Raw genomic sequence first — 21,824 nt, 5'->3', positions numbered from 1 at the left:
TGAACTGATGTGAACAGCTGACTCATTGGAAAAGTCCTTGATGCTGGCAAAGATAGAGGGCAAAAGAAGAGGAGGGCATCAGAGGATGAGATGGCTGGATGGCATCACCGATGCAATGGACATGAACTTGGGCAAACTCTGAGAGATGATGAGGGACAGAGAGGCCTGATGTGCTGCAGTCCATGGAGTTGCAAAGAGTCGAACACGATTGGGCAACTGAACAACAACAACAACAAATGGTTGTATTATCTCTTATTATACTTTGTATTTCTGTGTTGTCATTTGTAACTTCTCTTTAATATCTGATTTTATTTATTTGGCCCTCTCTCTTTTTTTCTTAATTAATTTGACTAAGAAGTTTGATTAATTTGTTTGTCTTTTTAGGGAACCAGCTCTCAGTTTCATTGATCTTTTCTGTTGTCTTTTAGTTTTTATTTAATTTCTACTCTGCTCTTTACTATTTCTTTTCTTCCATTAACTTGGGATGTTGTTACTTCTTTTTCTAGTTGTTTTTCGGTTTAAGGTTAGATTGTTTATTTGAGTTGTTACTGTTTTCTGAGATAGATCTGTATTGCTATAAACTTCCCTCTTGCTGCTGCTAAGTCGCTTCAGTCGTGTCTGACTCTGTGCGACCCCATAGACAGCAGCCCACCAGGCCCGGCCGTCCCTGGGATTCTCCAGGCAAAAACACTGGAGTGGGTTGCCATTTCCTCCTCCAATGCATGAAAGTGAAAAGTGAAAGTGAAGTCGCTTTTTCTATGTCCCTTAGATTTTGGAACTTTGTGTTTCCATTTCCATTTATCTCAATACTTTTTTCATTTTCTCTTTGTTTTCTTTGTTGACCCATTGGTTGTTTAATAGCGTGCTGTTTAGCCAACATATGTTTGTGTTTTTTTGCATTTGTTTTCTTTGTAGCTGATTTTGAGTCTTCTGTCCTGCTGTTTATTCCCTCTAGTGTTGTTTTCATTCACTTATTGTATTATTCAATTCTGATTGAGTCTTTTTTACATTTTCTATCTCTTTGTTGAAGTTCTCACTGAGTTCATTCTTTCCCTAAATTCTACAGGCTTATTTATGACTATTATTTTGAACTTTATATCAGGTAAACTGCTTATTTCCATTTCACGTAGTTCTTTTATGAGGCTTTGTCTTATTTGTTCTTTTGGAAGATATTCCTTTATCTCCTTATTTTTCCTGTCTATGCTTGTTTCTGTGAAGTAGGTGTATCAGCTTTGTCTCATGGTCTTAAGAGCAGCCTTATATAGAAGGGGTCCTGCAGAACCCACAGGTGCAATAGCCCTGGTCACCAGAGCCAGATGCTCCAGGGATATGGTCTGTGGACTGTGTTTACCCTCCTATTGTTGTTGGGCACTGATTGCTGCAGATGTGCTGGCGGGCAGGCTTGGTCCCAGGCTGGCTACTGTGGAGGAATGGCTGTGACTGCTGCAGATGCCCTAATGGACAGGATTTGTTGCTTGCCTGGCTGTCTATGATGCCTGACTGTGACTGCTATGGACACACTGGTGGGCAGAGTTGACTCCTGCCCTGGCTGGCTAGAGAGTCTGGCAGTGACTGCTATGGGCATGGTGATGTGGGGGGCTGACCTCCTGAAGAGGGAGATGCTTTGGAGGGGCACTGGTGCCTGCTGAGGCCTGCTTGGTGGGGGTGGGGTTTGGCCCCTAGGATGGGAGAAGCTTTGGGAGGGCATTGGTGCCAGTTACCTCTGTCTCATTTTTCTTTTAAAACTATGTTATTGCTTTTAAATCTTGATTAAGAGTTTTCTGTTGCTCTTAATTTGACCATGTAGTTTTCTAGATATTCTTGCAATATTTTTGACCTATCTTCTTTGCCAGTTTAATTTGTTACAAACTACATTATCTCCATTGAATTAAAATCTATATTTGTCATATATTAAATTTTTATGTATCCTGGACATATCCTATGCCAGTGTCATTCTGATTTGATTAAAGTTTTGGGCTTTATGGTATTTTCTGATATCTGGTTGGATCAGTCTTCTCTCAATGTTAATCATATTAAATTTTTATGTTAATTTTAAGATACTTAATGGTTTTATATAACTCTTCTCATCCAAGAGTGATGGTGTGTTTTAAAAATATATTCAGATATTGTTTTACATACTTTAGTAATGTTTTATCATTTTATTCACATGGATTTTGTCTTTCTTGATAATTGTGTTCCTATACATTTTAAAGTGAATGGAATGTTTTTGTTTTCAGTTGTATTTGTTGGCAATAAGATCATTTTCTGAAAAATATAAATTTTTATTATACCCACACATAAAATTAAAAAAGAATTCTAGGAATTTAAAAAAATTAGAATATCTTATTTTTGTCCTTGACTGACAGTTTGACCTGTTACAGAATTCTAGATTGGAATTAATATTCTTTGTAACTTTGGTGATTTCTGTTCTTTTGTCTTCAAGCACTCAGTGTTGCTGATAAATCTGATTACCAGCTGAATTCTCATTTCTTCATAAGGAATTTTTTTTTCCCTCTGAGAAAACATTTAGAGTATTTCTCTTAATTCTGTAGTGTTCAATAATTTTGTAGGTTTTAATGGGTCATTTTGATCATTTATTTTGCTGGAAATTGTTCATTTCAATTTAGAATTTCTCTTTTTCTTTAGCTCTATACATTTTCTTTTAAAAAGTGTATTTTGTCATAACTCCATACTTTTTACTTTTTACTCCACCTTATAAATAAGAACTTAGTTCTTATTTGTTTGAACTACTCTTAGTCTAACTTGAAGTTTCCTGAGTTGATTTCCTTTATGTCTATGTTGTTTTCTTTCTATTTTTTATAAACATGAATCTGGGCATAGCCACCTGAGTGGAAGACTTGCTTAGCCATGCTGCATCCCTCATGTAACATAAGCAAGAATAATACATGTTTGTTGTAAATCACTGAGGTTTAGGAGTTGTTTGTTGCATAGCAAAAGATGAATAAGATAATGTACACATTTATTTGTCTTTTTACAGTATATACTGGTAGACCCATTGCCTTTAAGTTTTTTAATATATTTTTCTATTTTTTGAATTCATTCTTTTTAATAATAGTCTTTTTATTTTTGTGTGTTTTTTAGTTTCTCTAATTAGATATATTAGTTTCACTAATTAGATATTTTAAGTTCATCTTTTTTTGAATTATATCCATTCATCTTGTGATCTTTAATTCTGACAATTTATAAATATATAAATATAGTTCAAAGTAAAAGGATTTAAAAAGATAGAGCATGAAAACTGTAAGCATAAGAAAATGAATGTGGCCATGTCAACATCAGACAAAGTAGATTTCAACCTCACAGTATTGCCAGAGATAAAGGGAACGTTTCGTCATGATATAAGATCCACCTGAAGATAAGATAGAGTGAGATATTCTTTTCCCCTCCCTCTGGCAAGAGATGACAATTTTGTTTTCCTAATCTGACCTTGCTACTAAGGATGGTGCCCCTTCACAGTCATCACAAGTCCTGCTTTGGGTTTATTCAGAGGCATAAGGTCCCTTCTCTATGTGACCATTAGTCCTGGTTTTACTAGGTTCCCTCTATTACCTTTGCCAGTCAGAAAGCCCAACTTTTGCATTTGCTTACCACTCCTTTCGGCTTCCCTGATGGCTCAGTGGTAAAGAATCCACCTGCAATGCAGGAGATGTGGGTTCAATCCCTGGGTTAGAAAGATGCCCAGGAGGAGAAAATGCTAACCTACTCTAGTATTCTTGCCTGGAAAATCCCATGGACAGAGGAGTCTGGCAGGCTGTAGTCCATGGGGTCACAAAGAGTCAGCCAAAACTGAGCACCCACACAGTACCACCCCTTTTACAGTATGGGGATACATTTTTTGGTCTTTGTGGAATTGCCTTGTTTTCTTTTGAGACCATATTTGTTGTAATTCATCTAATACCGATATAGTTTTTGGTGGGAAGGGTTTTCAGAATATTTAGTTTAGTATACTGCCTGAAGGAAAAGTCCTATCTTGCTTTTAAAACTCCAGTTTCACTGTTTACCTGTGGCCTTGAACAAATTCATCTCAATGATTTTTAACTTCTTCACTTATAAAAGGAGACAGTATATCTACCTTTTACTTTTGTGTTAGAGGTGCTAGCATAAGTATTAAACATGCTTAGGGAAGTATCTGGAATATAACAAGTACCGTATAAGTGGTTTTTATTCTTTTTTTTCCTCTTTGGTTTACATTAGCATTAAAAATGAGGGATTCAGTAAATCTATATTGAATAAAGTGGAATCATAAAACATTCTGCTATAGGGTTGGTAAATGACTGCTTGCAGACTGGACACGTGTGTTTTAAAGTTAAGTTTTATTGGAATATAGCCATACCCGTTTGTGTATTGTCATCACTGCTCTTGCATTACAATGGCAGATTGGATAGTTGAAACAGAGACCAATGCAGGCTTAAAAATACTTAACTATCTGTGTTTGAAAAAGTTAGTTTTTCCCTGTTGTAGTATTTAGAGGCAATGACTTTTCAAGATCAAGTTCACTGCTAAGCCTACTAAAGACATATATATATAGCAGCATTAGATCTTCTATTATACTATCTGTAATTTACTTTTTAAAGTTACCTTAATTACTTTCCCTTCATTCCCTCATTAACCTTCAGGCTTTCAGTTGTCCTAAATCCTCTATATCCCACTAACTCCTCAAATGGAACACTTCTCAACCATCCTTTTATCGTAGACTCTCCAAGATTAACCCCCTTTTTGCTACATCTCTTATTTTTAATGATCATATTATCTTTATGTCTTTTATTTCTTCTCTTTTATTTCAACTTTTTTCTTCAAACAAAACAAAATTCCCCAAATAAAATAATACACATGCGTCCAGCTAGTTTCTTAATTGTGTCGTGTCTTCTCTAAGTTGGCTGTCATTCTTAAATCTGTTGACCTCCTTTTCATTTTAGCTGCTGCTGCCCTAGCTTGTATCTTTGTTCTTCATGTCTGGATGTTTTTCCTAATCTGGGCTCACATTTCCATTCCATTCTTATTTCCCACTTTCCCACTATACTCTTCATACACTTTAAGTTCTGTATTATTGAGTCTCTACAAACACTTCACACCCTTCACACCTCCTTGCCTTTGTTTGTATGATTTATGATTGGACCTGGAGATCTGTCAACTTCTCATTCCTCTATTCATCCCTTCTAATTCCTTAATGAAAACTCTCTCTCTTACCAGATTTGTTTCACTAACTCTCCAAGCAGCATTTCCTTCCTGCTTTCAATAACCAGTGCTCCTGTAGTACGTTAGAATGCTGACCTGATTCTTACTAAGTTGAATTCTTCTTTTTTGAAATGTATGTCTCTGCCACTGATGATAATGCACTTGAGGATAAACGTGACATCTCAGTTATCTTTTGTGCTTAGTGTGGTACCTGAAACAGAGCATATCCAATAAAACTTTGTTAAATGAAGGAACAAATTTAAATAGGTTCTAAGTAAGTTTAATCAAAATGTGAATAGTTGTTCAGGCATACTTTTTTGAGTTTGATGACAGTGTAAAACAACCACAGTCACCCACACAAACATTCTGGACTCTTAGAGCTATTGCCGACCTCAGATGGCAAATTTTTATATCCATAAATAACCCTGTGCAAGCTGCTCTGTGAAGATTCCTTTCTCCTTCAAGAAGTGAGTAAGCCAAAGATATTAATTGTGAAAATTCAGAGAAAAGTCATAATCAGTAGGATGATGGTTTAAAAATCTTGAACTTTGCCAAAATTAAGTACTTTACTCAGAAGCAGTTTTCCTCTATTCATCTTGAATTGTGTAAAAATCTTATGATCAAAGAGTCAGCCCATTATTGTCCCCTGAAGAGTACATGGCGTTTGGTTATATATCACATATCGTCTTTAAAAAGAAAGTGTCTATGAACACCATTTCACAGATGGGTCAATCTGATATCCATAAACATTGGGGGAAAAGTCTAGATCTTATAGGAAGTCTGTAGGAATGAAGGTCACACAAAATTCATTTCCTGTGTCAGCTACTCTGACTGTAAAAATAACTTCATGAGCTCTCACTGGAGGGCTGGAAAACAAATAGAGGGGGCTCAGGGAGTGGTGGGCTTAAGAAACAACAGCATACTTGTGCTTTGGGCTACCAGACACCTAAGAGCCCCAGCAAGGACCCCATGCCCAGGAGAGATTGTGACTTTGGGTATGCTTCCTGAGGAAGTTGGGCTTAGTCTGGGGTGGGCTGAGAGAGTCTATCAGAAAGCCTAGGTTTTGGGACATGGATGGATAACCTTCTGATTGCTCTTTGGTTTGAGGCTACTGGAACTGATCTGACTTCAGAGTGTATTATAGTCAGTAACTAAAATAAACTATGATTAAGAATAAAAGTAGAGTCATATGTCAAATGCAATGAGAATGCTAAACTCATTTTTCAGTTGAGGAAATCAAGGCTAAGTATCTTTCTGAGGTCATCTAGCTAATAAATGTCATAGCCAGGATTTGAATACTGTTCTATTTTACTTATACATGTGTTTTTAATCAGTATGTGATTCCACATTTCTGAGACATCTATCTACATATATGTATATGTGTGTATATATACATTTATACATACAACTATGTGTATATAGATGTGTATCTACACACACATGTGTGTATATATATATGTATATATACAAACACTCACACACAGATATGTACTATTTGTAATATGTGGTAAAAATTTAAGGGGCTCAGAACAAATGGGGAATTCAGGAATCTTTGATCTGTATTTATGGTTAAGGAGTCTGTATTGTTTGACTGTTGCCATGTAAAAAATTACCCCAAAACTTAATGGCTTAAAATAGCAACCATTTATTATTTCATTGTTTCTTCAGGTCAGAAATCTGGGAAAGATTTATTGAATACTTCTGGCTCAAGATTTCTCATGAGATTGCAGTCAAGTTTTTGATTGGGGTTGTGCTCTCATCTAGGGTATAGACTGGGAGGAGATTCTGCTTCCAGCTCACTTGTGTGGTTGTTGGCAAGCTGCCGTCTTTCACCACATGGCTCTCTCCACAGAGTTGCTTCACAACATGACAGTCTGGCAAGCAATTTAAGAGCAAGCAAATGAGAGCACCCCAAGACATTTCTGCTACAGTCTATTCATCAGAAGTGCGTTATTAAGTTGAACCCTCCCTCAAGTGGAGGAGAATTATTTAAGAGCAAGCATATCAGGAGACGTGGTTTATTGGACCATCTTAGGTGCTTACCATCAGAGATGTTTCTTAGTTTTTTTAAGACCATGTTTAGTTTCCTGGGCTCAGTGATACTTGTGTTTAGATTATTGAGGAATCACTACTGCAGGCATCAGATGTAAATCAATGCAATGTGACATTGCATCTTATCATTCTAGGCAATCCTCACAGCTCTTATTTGTTTCTAATGACAGATCTGTAAGTGTAAAACATTCCATTAGGATCAGTAAATTAGATCATAGTTATCACAATTGTCTGTGGCAGAGGCAGAGGCACAATAATGTTTACCTATTCATTGCACTCAATGGGGTGTTAAATAGTATGTGTCTATATGTCCTATAGATATTGTTAAGGGTAAAATTTGCAATAAGAAAATAGGTAATGTAGCATGGATTAGTGGAGAAGGCAATGGAACCCCACTGCAGTACTCTTGCCTGGAAAATCCCATGGACGGAGGAGCCTGGTAGGCTGCAGTCCATGGGGTCTCTAAGAGTCGGACACGACTGAGCGACTTCACTTTTACTTTTCACTTTCATGCATTGGAGAAGGCAATGGCAACCCACTCCAGTGTTCTTGCCTGGAGAATCCCAGGGACGTGGGAGCCTGGTGGGCTGCCGTCTGTAGGGTCACACAGTCAGACACTACTGAAGCGACTTAGCAACAGCAGCAGCAGCAGCAAGAATTAGAAGACTGGGACCTAGATATTGTCTTTGTGTGGACATATTATTTAATCTCTTTGGTTCCCATTTTCCTTATCTGTATAATGAGGTAATTGAGCAAGAAGAGGAGTGGGCAACTCAGAAGCCTTCATGGATCAGGCAAACAGTATAAGAGAGTGAAGGATTAGGTATAAGACAGAATGAGCAATGGGACTATGACCACTGGAGAAGGCATAGACTATCTCTATGAAGGGACTCTACTACCATGGGAAGGTAAAGGCACAATGTTGCCAGATATTTTGACTTTTCAGAAGAAGTTAGAAATCAAGGCTTTTTGTAACAACTCATGTTTTTAAAACTCTGTATAGGCCAAGCTATTTATCCTGTGGGTGGTCAGTTTGAAAATCTTGAATGAGTATTAAGAACTCTCTAATTTAAAAAATTGTGTTCCTATTGTTCATATTAAAATGTCAACTTAGGAATACTGTGATGTAGGACATATTTATCGCAAAAATTGGAAAAAATATCTCTTTTATGAACAATTGTTGTAGGTACACATAAAAATATTCTTTGTCTTCCTTTAGGTGTTTTGTTTTTCCAACACTTCAATTGCTTTAGAAGGATCTACATTTCTGCTCCAGGGAATCAATAAAGAACAGTTAATGTGAAAGACACTTCTCATTTCATTTATATTTGACCCTTAGTGCTGCTGGGAAAATAGAACAGGAATTACAAATGAGAAATTTAAATGAATCTTGATGCTATCTGATAAGAATCTTTGCTACTTCAGGTCATGGACTCATTGATAACATCTACCTAATACTTGTTAAAATTAAGTCATAAATTGTATTCATAAAGATTTTTATAAATAACCTCACATAGGGTCAGTGTCAACAGAAGAAATTAAAAAAGCAATTGAGGAGTCCTGATGCATTAGCCTGTGAGCCCTGGAATTGACTGTGTGATTGTCAGGACCCAATTTTACCTAATAAACACGCAAATGTCATTGTTAATATTGACACAGAGAAGTTAAATGGAGATAGTCTTCATGATAAAATGTCATTTTGGAAGAATTAATATGAAGATCATGAGTTTAAATACACGAAAGAGACAAGAAATGGAAGCTTCTGGGCACTGTGAGTTGTGGAAGTGATAACTGGGAGGAGGCTATTTCTACAAGACTCTGCAATTTCTTTTTAATTGGTTAAGTGAAAGGAACTGCTATTGTATTAATCCTAATTCAGGAAAATTATTTCCTTCACTGATTTAAGGCTTCAGAAAAAGCACGCCTAGGGTCCGTGAAATACTTTACCATCTTTGCTTTTCCATTAGCAGCAGACCCATGACTTGTGGCCCTGCAGGGAGGCTAGTACCCAGCACATACCTTGTGATCTGTGCTCCAGGGTCAGAGTTTACTAATCGTCCTCCTGGGCTCTGGCTCCTGCCAAACTGACTAGATAGCACTGTTGGTTCTGAGGTATTAAGGAAAGAGATGTTCAGCATGAACGTTTCACTGAGACCTTCTGGGTTTGCCTTCTGTTGAGATCACTTATTTGTTAGCTCTGTGACCTTGGGCAAGTTGGTTAACATCTCTCTGCCTTGCCTTTCTCATCTGTCAAGTGGGGATAATCCTAGTACATGGGATTGAGGATTAAATTAGTTGATTCATATAAATAATAGGAAATTCTCAAAACACACAGTGTGCATTAGATCAATTTAGCTATTACTGTTATATTGGTATTATTGTTTCTCCCCGAGGCTTTTGCCAACCTCATAGACCTTTTCCCCTTGTTTGCCACACCTGTTGTATCTGTTGCCAATTTCTGGTTCCAAACTTACTTGAAGGTTAGGAGACATTCTGCCCAGTCATCCTTTTCACAATTATTAATGGGTCAGAATTTCTTACAGATGATGGGTACCTGAGTATTACTTAATAGAAAGAAGGGTTCCTAGATGTGTTTTCAGGGAAATGACCTACTGCAGAGCTCTGTATGTAGTCCTCAAGTTTCTGGTAATAGGTATCTTTGTTAACATGGACCTTAGTATTAAACATTCTATAGTAAACTTTCAGTCTCCTCCACCCGTTTTGTTTTACAGTAGGAGAAAGAAATGGCAACCCACTCCAGTGTTCTTGCCTTGAGAATCCCAGGGATGGGGGAGCCTGGTGGGCTGCTGTCTATGGGGTCGCACAGAGTCGGACACGACTGAAGCGACTTAGCAGCAGCAGCAGCAGCAGCAGGAAAGCAATACTCACTTCTCTTTCTGGATTTAGCTCATTTATCACAAACTTTCCAAATGTTTTGAGAGCCATTATTCCCTATGTAGAATAGGCCAATTCCTTCTTGGGGCTACAGGCTTCCCTTGTGGCTTAGCTGGTAAAGAATCCACCTGCAATATGGGAGACCTGGGTTCGATCCTTGGGTTGGGAAGATCCCCTGGAAAAGGGAATGGCTACCCTTTTCCAGTATTCTCCAGAATACCCACCATAGTATTCTGGCCTGGAGAATTCCATGGACTGTATAGTCCATGGGCTCAAAAAGAGTTGGACACAATGGAGCAACTTTCAGTTCCATGGGGTTACAACTGTATCCTGCACTAACTTTTTTCCTAGGAACCATGCCATTTTAGCACAACTTTGGTGTCCATATCTGATCTCTACTTGTGAGTCCCTTGAAGGTATCTCAAGTACTAGAAACAGGCTTGGTATAGAATGTGTGTATGTGTGTGCTCAGTCATGTCCAGCTCTTTGTCCAACCATGGACTGTAGCCTTCCAGGCTCCTCTCTCTATGGAATTTTCCAGGCAAGAATACTAGAGTGGGTTGCCATTTCCTTCTGCAGGGGATCTTCCTGATCCAGGGATCAAGGCTGGGTCTCCTGTATTTCCAGGACTGGCAGGTGGATTCTTTGCCATTGCACCACCTGGGAAGCCCTGGCATAGAATAGACACTTTAAAAAATGCTTTTTGATTGAGGATGAGGAGAAAGTTGGCTACCAGGAAGATGGCTTTGTTGGTGAAGACCTTTGAGGAAGGAACATTTATTTTTTCATTCAGATTGGATCAGGCTTTGTTTGGACATTTTCTAAGGAAAGACAGGTGACTTGGGCCATATGTCTAAACACAGAAAGAGTGATTCCCAAGAAGGTTGCTGATCCTAAACTTGGTATAGCTACTTTTACAATGCTTGAGTAGAATTATATAACTTAATACTTGTAAAGGCAATTAAAGGAATTTTTTTGAGAATGGAGCCTAAACTTGGAATAAACTTGTGTATTAATATTCACCATGAGCATAAAATCACACATACACACAATACTGCACAGATATACCTAATGTAAAAGAGTATTGGGGTATGGTGTTAAACTAGCAAATTCTTTTGGTGTCATATATTGGACTCTTCAACCAGGAAGGTAGTATTTCTTTTGGCCTTAGTAAGTCTTCTCATCTTTGGAGCCCTTTATTTTGGGTCTGTAACTCACTTGATCCCCTTCTTGCATCTCACATTGGTCCTCTGATCTAGGATCTTTCTTGTGTCCAAACTAATATATTTAATGTGGACAGAGCTCAACCACTTTGTCAATAATGCTTGGATTTATATTCTTTTAGGTTTTCTGATTTGATTATATTGAGTATAGCAACTACATTGCAATGATCATTGCTACTTCTATATCCAGTAGGTATTACACAAACAAGTTTAAATAATTAAGAAAAAATGACTCTTTCTAAAGTCTTTAAATGACTTAGAATGTCTTTGGCATAAGTATATCTTGTGATTTCAGTTAGGAATGAAGAATATTGTTTCCATTATTCGAGTAACCTTCTTTCCACCCTGTTTTCTGTCTATCACTACAAATGGCTCCTGATGACAGTAGCTAATATCAAAGCCATCTGCAAAAGTGTATGTTATTAATATAATATCCTGATTGCAGATGATGTGTTTGGACCTTTGTGAGTTAGCCGTTTCATGCTGGTCATGTGTGGTAACACAGTTTTGGTCTAGACTTGGCAGGCAGCTTTAGGCAGGCAGTTGTCCAGTAAGAGTTTTCACTATTTGGGTGGAGTAAGGAAATTAAGAGAAGAAAGTGGAAAGGAAGCATGGTGCCATAGAAAGAGTGAATTTGGAATCAGGCAGACCTGGCTTTCAGTTCCAGGCCTACCATTTATAAACTACATTATATTGGGCAAATTATTTAACCTCTATTGGCCCTAGGGTTCTTATCAAAGATGAATGATTACTAAATAGTGCCTAGATATGGCACTGGGTTGTCGTATTAAATGAGATTGCATGAAATCTCAAATGTTGGCTTAAAAAATAAAATCCAGTCAATTATTGAAGCCTTTGTTTGAATTAAATGATCAGATTCTTTCTTTTCTGTGAGCAAGTTTGAAGTAGTTTTGAATACAGAGGCAAGTGGGAGAAAGGTCTAGATACTATAATGAGATTCAAAGGCAGAGGAGACTCTAAGATAGTGCCATGAAAGAAAGAGAAAATAATAGAGCATTGCTAGTCTGTAACAGACCTGAAGATAGGCTGTTTACCCATATTGTGTCACTGCATTTTTACAACATTTTGAGCTATACATTCAGCACATTGTAAAAATGAAAAAACTGGGGCTCTGTCAGAGAGAGGAAAGGACTTGGGGAATATGTAGTAGGGGAGTGACAGAGTTTGGTTGACAGATTAGAGATTGACCTGATGTTCATGGTCTGGGCCATAGTCTGTAGAGAAAGTAATGAGGGGAGGTCTGTGCTGGAGTTACAGAACTGGTCCATTACAGTGGACCATATGCAGTGTTGTTGTCAATATGCAGTGATGTGATAGTATTTGTCCCCTTCTTAGGGAATCCAGAGAAAAATTTCCACAATCTTTCTAAATGTTTTGCAAAACAGATGATTTCTTCAATGATTTAAGAGAGAATATTCTATTGGTTTCTAGTGTTTTTTTTTTTTTCCCCCAAAATTGGTCAAAAGAAAAATGTCAGCCTTTCTCCAAGCCAGGCTTCAGCAATACATGAACCGTGAACTTCCAGATGTTCAAGCTGGTTTTAGAAAAAGCAGATGAACCAGAGATCAAATTGCCAACATTTGCCGGATCATTGAAAAAGCAAGAGAGTTCCAGAAAAACATCTATTTCTGCTTTATTGACAGTGCCAAAGCCTTTGACTGTGTGGATCACAATAAACTGTAGAAAATTCTGAAAGAGATGAGAATACCAGACCACCTGACCTGCCTCTTGAGAAACCTATATGCAGGTCAGGAAGCAACAGTTAGAACTGGACATGGAACAACAGACTGATCCAAATAGGAAAAGGAGTACATCAAGGCTGTATATTGTCACCCTGCTTATTTAACTTATATGCAGAGTACATCATGAGAAACGCTGGACTGGAAGAAGCACAAGCTGGAATCAAGATTGCCAGGAGAAATATCAATAACCTCAGATATGCAGATGACACCACCCTATGGCAGAAAGTAAAGAGGAACTAAAAAACCTCTTGATGAAAGTGAAAGTGGAGAGTGAAAAAGTTGGCTTAAAGCTCAACATTCAGAAAATGAAGATCATGGCATCTGGTCCCATCACTTCATGGGAAATAGATGGGGAAACAGTGGAAACAGTGTCAGACTTTACTTTTTTGGGCTCCAAAATCACTGCAGATGGTGATTGCAGCCATGAAATTAAAAGACGCTTACTCCTTGGAAGGAAAGTTATGGCCAACGTAGATAGCATATTCAAAAACAGAGACATTACTTTGCCAACAAAGGTCTGTCTAGTCAAGGCTATGGTTTTTCCTGTGGTCATGTATGGATGTGAGAGTTGGACTGTGAAGAAGGCTGAGCGCTGAAGAATTGATGCTTTTGAACTGTGGTGCTGTAGAAGACTCTTGAGAATCCCTTGGACTGCAAGGAGATCCAACCAGTCCATTCTCAAGGGGATTGGTCCTGGGTGTTCTTTGGAAGGAATGATGCTAAAGCTGAAACTCCAGTACTTTGGCCACCTCACGCGAAGAGTTGACTCATTGGAAAAGACTCTGATTCTGGGAGGGATTAGGGGCAGGAGGAGAAGCGGACGACAGAGGATGAGATGGCTGGATGGCATCACTGACTTGATGGACGTGAGTTTGGGTGAACTCTGGGAGTTGGTGATGGACTGGGAGGCCTGGCGTGCTGCGATTCATGGGGTCGCAAAGAGTCGGACACGACTGAGCGACTGAACTGAACTGAATATGTACTCAGGCACTTGGCCCTACCATTCACCAGAAAGCCATTCAAATTAATGAGTTCTTACTATCTGCCAAGCATTGTGTTAGGCCCTGGAAATATACACATGAAGAAGTCAGCATGGTCTTTGCCTTCATAGAACTTTCATTCTAGATGGGAATATAGGCACTAAATAATTACACAGAAAAGTATTTAATTGCAATATACAGAAGAACTTTGGGAGAAGAGTAAAAGTCATTAAGTTATTTTAAGAGGACAAATAACTACATGGAGGTGAGGAGAGGATTGTCATCCAAATCTATCCTAAGGTTGTGATATTTCAGCTGAACCCTGCAAGATAAGTAGAATTTATCCAGTTAAAAAGGAAGGAACTCTCTAGGCTTACTTGTCTGTCTGGCATGTCTGTTTCTGATCTCTTTTTTTGAACACCTGCTCATACTTTTATCTTGGTACCAGTCTTACTCCACTCTGGGCATATTTCACTTCGGATAGAAGGTAATTGACTTGGGCTTCAACCAGTCATTCTCACTTGCCTTTCTCATTGGCTTTGGAACTTTTTCACAGCTTCTTCTCTACTACCTTCTCTATGCCTCTTGTTTTTGCTTTCTTTTGCTTGCTTTCTGCTTACATGTCAAAATTGAAGGGAAGAGATTTTACAAAAATGACATTTTTCATTTTAGATAATGCTAGTTGTAGTGAAGAGTGGTTCCCTGAGATGCAGAGCAAATTTAAATTGCATCTCTTGTTTGATACGACTGCTGGTGAACATAAGAAAATAGCATCCATTTATTAAGGAAGCCATGTGCAAATGCAGGGCATGTTTGCAAAGGCTTATTATAGTAGAAGAGGCAATTGCTGCTTTGTTTATTTGGTTTGTGGCGAAGTCATCACAATGCTCTTCTAAGAAGGAAAATGCACATAGACTCAGATTTCTCTGGCAGCACAATTGCTTCCATTTTATTTAAAGACAACCCCAAGTTTAAAAACCATTGTTGCAGTGGACATTGCTTATTTTGGGCTGTCCTACTCCCGTTTGACCCTCTCTTAGAAACATCACTCTAGTATTCTTTGTAGTATCATAGTTAAAGTAATACTTACTGTTGCAGTAAATAAACAGTAAAATTTCAGTGCCTAAGTATTATAAAATATACTTCCCACTCATTTCATTGTGTGATGCAGGTAGTCCTAATAAAGTGGCTTCTATTTCCTCATTTGGAAATCTCCACTCCTTCCATCTTCTTGACTCTGCCCTCCTCTAAATGTTTAGAGTCATTTTTTAACAGTTAAGTAGGAAAAGAGAGAATATCACATGTGGAAGGGTGTCATGGGCAAAGCTTTCATACCATTGGCTACAGTTCTGTCACATGATCACATATAGCTGCAAGAAAAGTCAGAAATGCATTCTAGTTGGCTGTGTGGGAGGAAAAGGAACTAGCAGTTTATGCTGCAGATCTCTCTCACTTCCCCATGTTTCAGAAGATATTGACTCCACCCAAAAAAGATACAGTGTGTATCTCAGCTCTCATCTGTTCTGCTCAGGGACAGATGTATGACCGACACTAGTTCAGGCACACTGGGACTCCCGATTTTTGTTGTGATTGGGTGGCATACTCTTTCTTAATGGAGACAAATAAAGGTACATGTAGTTCTCCATCCCAAGATGGGAGGTGGGATGGGGGCACTGCCTTAGAGATTGTAGCCAACACCTGAAAATGTGTCCAGAAATGGAGATAGATAAACCAGTTTTTGGTCAGTCTTGGCTGTTGGATCAAGCTTTTCCTGAAGCCTTACCCAGTTTTCCAGAGGAAAGAGTTATTTTTCTTTGTTTGTTTAATTCAATTTGTGTTGGATTTCTTTTCTTGAAAATTTGCAGTCTTTCTGATGCCCTCATAAATGATACAATTACACAAGGACTTTGCAAGTGTATACTGTTTAAGTGACTTTGTTTGGGAAATTATTTAATTGCAGAAATGGGCAGTTTCTTAATTTAAGGCATTGTAATTACATCTGATTGCACACTTGCTAATTCCACAAAGGCTTTGCAATATGTATCTCTTGCTTTTTAACCTCACCTGGGGCAATTTCCATTATAAACATTGAGTTCCCTGCTGGCCAGCTTTGGACTTCCCCCTTATTGGCAATATTGGTCATTTCAGTGGGTACATTGTTTAAACTCATAGCTCTAAATACATTGAATTTCCAACAGAAGCCAAGGTAGGGCAGGATCAAACTTTCCCTGTGGTTACAGACATGTGGGTAATAGTATTCATCATTTTCATTTTACATTTCCTGAGAGCTAATAATTAGTGCAGCGGTGTGTCCAAATCTGTTTATAAATATATGGTAAAACACAGAACTTCAAAACTTCCAATGTTATAGTAACAAAGGGGGTTTTCCAGATTTCTTTGAGATGGAAGAGTAAGCTACTGGCTACAGGAGGCATGGGTTAGGCTATATACTTAGCTATAACAAAAAATGTTTTAAACAAGAGAGAATTTTATTTTTCTTTCATAGAAAAATTTGAGCTGGTATTACAGCCCTACCCTGAGAATTCTTGAGACAGAGATTTCTTTCATTTTGTTGCTCTTGTATGATCTTGTTCACATGATCCAAGGTGGCTCATCATTATGTCTGAGTTTCAGCTAGGATGAAGATGGAGAGTTAAAGAGGAGGGAGCTTAGTTGGATTAGGTTAGATTGTACTATGGTAATCATTATCTTCAAAATATTAGTGGCATAACTTTTGCTTATGTGATATGTTGATTAGGGATCACTAGTGATTCTGCCTCATCTACTCTCACTCAAGGACAACAAAGGATGGATCTGCACTGTTTGGAGCATTGCACGGGCCTGTGGGAAGAGAAGGGCAAGCTGGATAGTCTTGCATCAGCAGCTAAAAGATTTTGTTCCTTACCTACTGGCCAGAACTGATGACAACACCACACCTAACATCAAAGAGTACAGAAGTACAATCCTACAGCAGAATATAAGTGAACAGTCTTAATGACTCTCACAGACAGTATGTCTTTTCAAAGCCTAACCTGAAAGTTGCACATATCAGTTATTCTCATATTCTATTTGTCAGAACACTGGCATATAGTTACACCTAGCTAAAAAGGAAGCTAGTAAATGTTCATCTTCATTTTTGTTACATTGGTTATGATTTCTAGCATTTCATTTTTTCTTCATAGAGTTTCCATCTCTCTGCTTATGTTACATCTGTTCTTCCATGTTGTCTACTTTTTCCTCTAGAGGCTTAGGATATAAATCATAGTTATTTTGGCCAGTCTGATAATTCCAAAATATCTGTATTTTGGTTTTCTTGCTTGCTGTGTATCTTAAGATAGCGTTTTTCCTTGCCTATAAGACATTAGTATACTTTGTAATTTTTGTTGAAAGCCAGCATGGTGTGTTGGGTAATAGGAACTGAGACAAACAGTGCTTTAGTGTGATGTTTTATGTTCATCTTACTATTAATAGTAGATGTGCTCTATTTACCAGCTGTAGGGGTCTGAAGCCTCGATTTTTCTTTAGCATCTTTATTTTTGTATTCAGGGTTGTTTTTGGATTTCCCTGGGAACTCTTTCTTAAACAGAGTCTTAACCTTGAAGTTCTTCAGTTGAAATTTTCTGTTAATATTAGTACCCAAGAACTCTGTTGATGTGTGGTAAGCTGTGAGAAGAGAAGGGAAAGCATTCTGTACTCTATGACTCACTCTTAGTCTTTTAGAGAGAATCACTGGGCTGTGACCTTCGTAAGTGCATCTCAACTTTTAATTTTTATTATTTCTGTGAGATAGGAAGGTTGGGACAGAGGCTGAAGTTGGGTATTTTCTTTCTCCCACATGAGTTAGGCTCTATAAAGTGATTTCCCTTAAGGGTTGAAGGAGAGAAACCTCTGTGTGTTCTCTGTTGTGGTTCTCTGTTTGCCTATTTGTCTTTCCAGTTTCTAGGACATTGGTTTGCCCTATGACCTCAATTCTGAAATGAACCTAAGCAAAGTTGTTTATTTTCCTCTTGTTCAGATTTTCTTTTGTTGTGAGGGAGGTAGTATGACTTCCAAGTTCTTTATGTATCCAAGCAGAAGCTGGCTGTAAAAATGTTTCTCATCATTAAAGTACTATCATCTGGTGAATGTGGTCCTTATGCCTGGAGGTCATGTGTCCAGTTTAATAATTGGAATACTATCACTACATAATAAGCAGGGGGAATGCCAGTCTCTGACACACCCGCAATAACGGAACTGCAGATGAGAACACTACAGGGCTTAGGTGTGTCTGAAGAAACCACAAAACACCCTTAGAGAACAAATCAGCACCGAAATCTGTTAAGCACAAAGAATTCCAGTGCTAGATTTGTAACTGTGCCAGTGAAGTGGGAACTTTCTGTCCTCCATTTGTCCTCTTCTCCAGCTGTGACACTGGAGAGCCACTGGTGGTCTAATGAAAGGACAAGGGGGATGGAGGTGGGCCAGTACAGAGGCTAACCTGGTCCTGCTCTCTAGTACATGTGGGGACAGTTTTAATTGGGTGTTTGGAGTTTTAATATTATAATGGCCTTTAATATTATAATATATAATATATATATATTATAATGGCCTTTTGTTCCCTGATTGTGACCAGAGGACAGCTGAATTACTGGAAGAGCTAAGGAAGCTGTGGCGGAGACTGCCAGTTGCCTGTCCCTTATCTCCTCCTTACTTTATAATAAACCTGGATTTTCAACTAGGCAGGTTGTGCCCTACCTAAAAAACTACCTTAAACAGCCTTCTGGACAGTGAACTGGAAACAAGTGTTGTGTGGTACCTATATTAAGTTTCACTAAGCATTCCTATCCTTTCTTTTTCCTTTATCCCACTCCTTGGGATGTGGATCTGCAGCAGCCATTTTGGACTATGAAGATGGAGGTGGGGTTTCACCCTTTAGGTTTAGAGGAACAGTGAGCTAGGAGGAATCCGACTCCCTGAGGAACATGAACTATAATACCAGTCCTGCACATTTCACCCCCAAACTAAGTTTATATGCTGCTGTTGCTGCTGCTAAGTCGCTTCAGTCGTGTCTGAGTCTGTGCGACCCCATAGACAGCAGGCCACCAGGCTCCTCCGTCCCTGGGATTCTCAAGGCAAGAACACTGGAGTGGGTTGCCATTTCCTTCTCCAATGCATGAAAGTGAAATGTGAAAGTGAAGTCACTCAGTTGTGTCTGACTCTTAGTGACCCCATGGGCTGAAGCCCACCAGGCTCCTCCGTCCATGGGATTTTCCAGGCGAGTACTGGAGTGGGTTGCCATTGCCTTCTCTTATAAATATGTTTCTAGCTTATTATCTCCATTTTCAGGGTTCTATTTCTCCTAATAAAACCTATTAATAACTGATACAAAACCTAACCCAGATTTTATGAATGGGGAGAAAAATGAGACCATGAAGGGCTACAGTGGTGAGAAAAATAAACTTGATTTCTCTAGCAACTAGCTCATTCAATAAACCAGTTAGAAAATAAGAAATTCACAGCTCAGCGAAGTCTTCTACCCAAACCAAGAAAGAGGAGGAGAACTGTGTAAACTCAGCTCCTTCAACAAGCAGACATTAACACGAAATTAAATATACAAGAATTTTATTAGGAAAAACAGCTGAATGAGAGAAAGATGAGGGAGCTGGGTAAGGTTGGGAGAGCCATCAGAGTACTATGCAAGTATGACTCTGTGTGAAGAGAGAGAGGGAGAATGTAGCATGGAAGCATGGCAGACTGTCATGCAGTTGAAGGAGAGTTGTGCAAAATGATCAGGAAGATGAGCCCAAGCTCACCCTTGGAGGAAAACTGTATCTCCTAGAGATGGGTCTGTCTTAATATACCTGCCATACCCTGTCTGTGGCTGGTGGCAATCCACGTGAGAAATGGCCTCACACAAACCCTGCTGAGAATTTCAGAGCTCAGTAGCTAGAACCCTTACCATTTACACTCCCCAAACTGGGAGATCTGCAAAGTGCATTCTCATGGCTATGACAAGCTGAGTAGGCAGCTCCAGACAGTGGGTACCTAGGTGTCTCCAGTGACCTCTGTGCAAGGGGAATAGACTCATGGCGGAAGCACAGGATCACCTGCATCCAGCAGGGTCAGGTGCCACACCAGGGTTACCTGTGAAAGACGAGAGGAACTTCAGTAATGTCAACTCAATGGCCCTTTGACATAAGTCTAAAAAGACCTGGATGTTGATGGCCCTGGTCAGGTGTCAGACTGCACTCAATGTCAGCTGCAGTACGAGGCTCACTGCAGATTTAGTTCCACGTAAGACATCCAAACCATCACTGCATTTGCCATGATGTTAAAACTGCAGGGGAGAGTTCCACCATCATAAAGGTGAAAAGTGAAAGTGTTAGTCACTCAGTCGTGTCTGACTCTTTGTGACCCCATAGACTGTAGGCCCCCAGGCTCCTCTGTTCATGGAATTCTCCAGGCAAGAATGCTGGAGTGGGTTGCCATTTCCTTCTCCAAGGGATTTCCCGACCCAGGGATTAAACCTGGGTCTCCCGCATTGTGGTCAGACTCTACTGATTGAGCCACCAGGGAAGATCCCATCATAAAGGTTAGATGACTTTAAAAGTCATATGAGAGGTTTCTGAAAGTGTTGTGTGTGTAACAGTGGTAATATATAATGATTAAGAGATTCATAGATAAAATTAATTTGATAGTTGAAACTTTACTTTTGGATAATTACTTATGGATAGTGATACATTTCCAATTACATGTGATTTAAACTTTTTAATTTAAACTTATTAACCTTTAACTTTATTTAAATTTTACAGAAAAATGTGAAATATAGTCAAATGACTTATGGACATGGCAAAAAATGATCAAGTAAGGAGTTTATCTGCTAGGCTGACACAGCTGGCAAATCATGGGGCCATGGCAAGAAGCAAGACCTTTCAATTCTTTCTAAGACATTTTGTTTTCTCTCCAAGAGTGACTGGCTTTTAGAAAAGGAAAGCTAGCTAATCATGATCTGGGTGACATGGCTTTTGAAGAGACAGGCCCCACTGTGGAGTGAAATCAAAGGTTTATTGAGTGTCCCAACTGCCAGTTCTATGTGCATATTCAGGAAAATCAAATGTGAGGAGGGAAACTGTTATTCAAACAATATCCCAGAGAAAGTTGAGACTGAAGTTTACACAGGTTGTGGAAAGAAGTAGATACTGGATGCTTGGGGCTGGTGCACTGGGACGACCCAGATGGATGGTACGCGGAGGGAGGAGGGAGGAGGGTTCAAGATGGGGAACACGTGTATACCTGTGGAGGATTCATGTTGATATATGGCAAAACCAATACAATATTGTAAAGTTAAAAAAAAAAAAAAAAGAAGTGGAAAGCACTCTCTACAAAGCAGAAAAGAGTCTGGAGACATTGGGACAGAGCTAAGTGGACCTGAGAAGACAGAGTAGGAGAGGACCAGTGTTGGCTGGAATCTGGTCATGGCTACTTTCTGTGGGACATCTTTAACTTGCCAGTGGCTAGGAGAGGGAGTTATTTAGGGGAACAGGCCATTTCTGATAGGGACAATCACATTGAAGGTAGGTTTTAAAGGTTTACTTTCTGCTTCTACTTTGAACTTTGAGGAAGTTCATTGAAAAATTTAAGCTATATTTAAAGCATGATCGTTGCTAGTGGGTAGGGGTTGTGTCTCCTTGAACTTGCTGAGTACATAGTAGGTGTAGAACAAATTTTTAAAAAAT

At 38.9% G+C, this 21,824-nt stretch overlaps 1 long non-coding RNA gene across 6 annotated transcripts in view; it reads left to right on the top strand.

Moving 5' to 3' along the window:
- LOC147370916 (uncharacterized) overlaps positions 1-21,824 on the top strand; it is a 432,430-nt gene that overhangs the window by 154,885 nt on the left and 255,721 nt on the right. The gene's annotated exons all lie outside the window — the stretch shown is intronic.

This window comes from Bos grunniens, chromosome 6, assembly GCF_055505025.1.
Source record: "Bos grunniens cultivar Pamir isolate PY7600 chromosome 6, Bosgru_T2T1.0, whole genome shotgun sequence".
NCBI classification, from domain to species: domain Eukaryota; kingdom Metazoa; phylum Chordata; class Mammalia; order Artiodactyla; family Bovidae; genus Bos; species Bos grunniens.
This window is presented reverse-complemented; position numbering and strand designations above follow the sequence as displayed.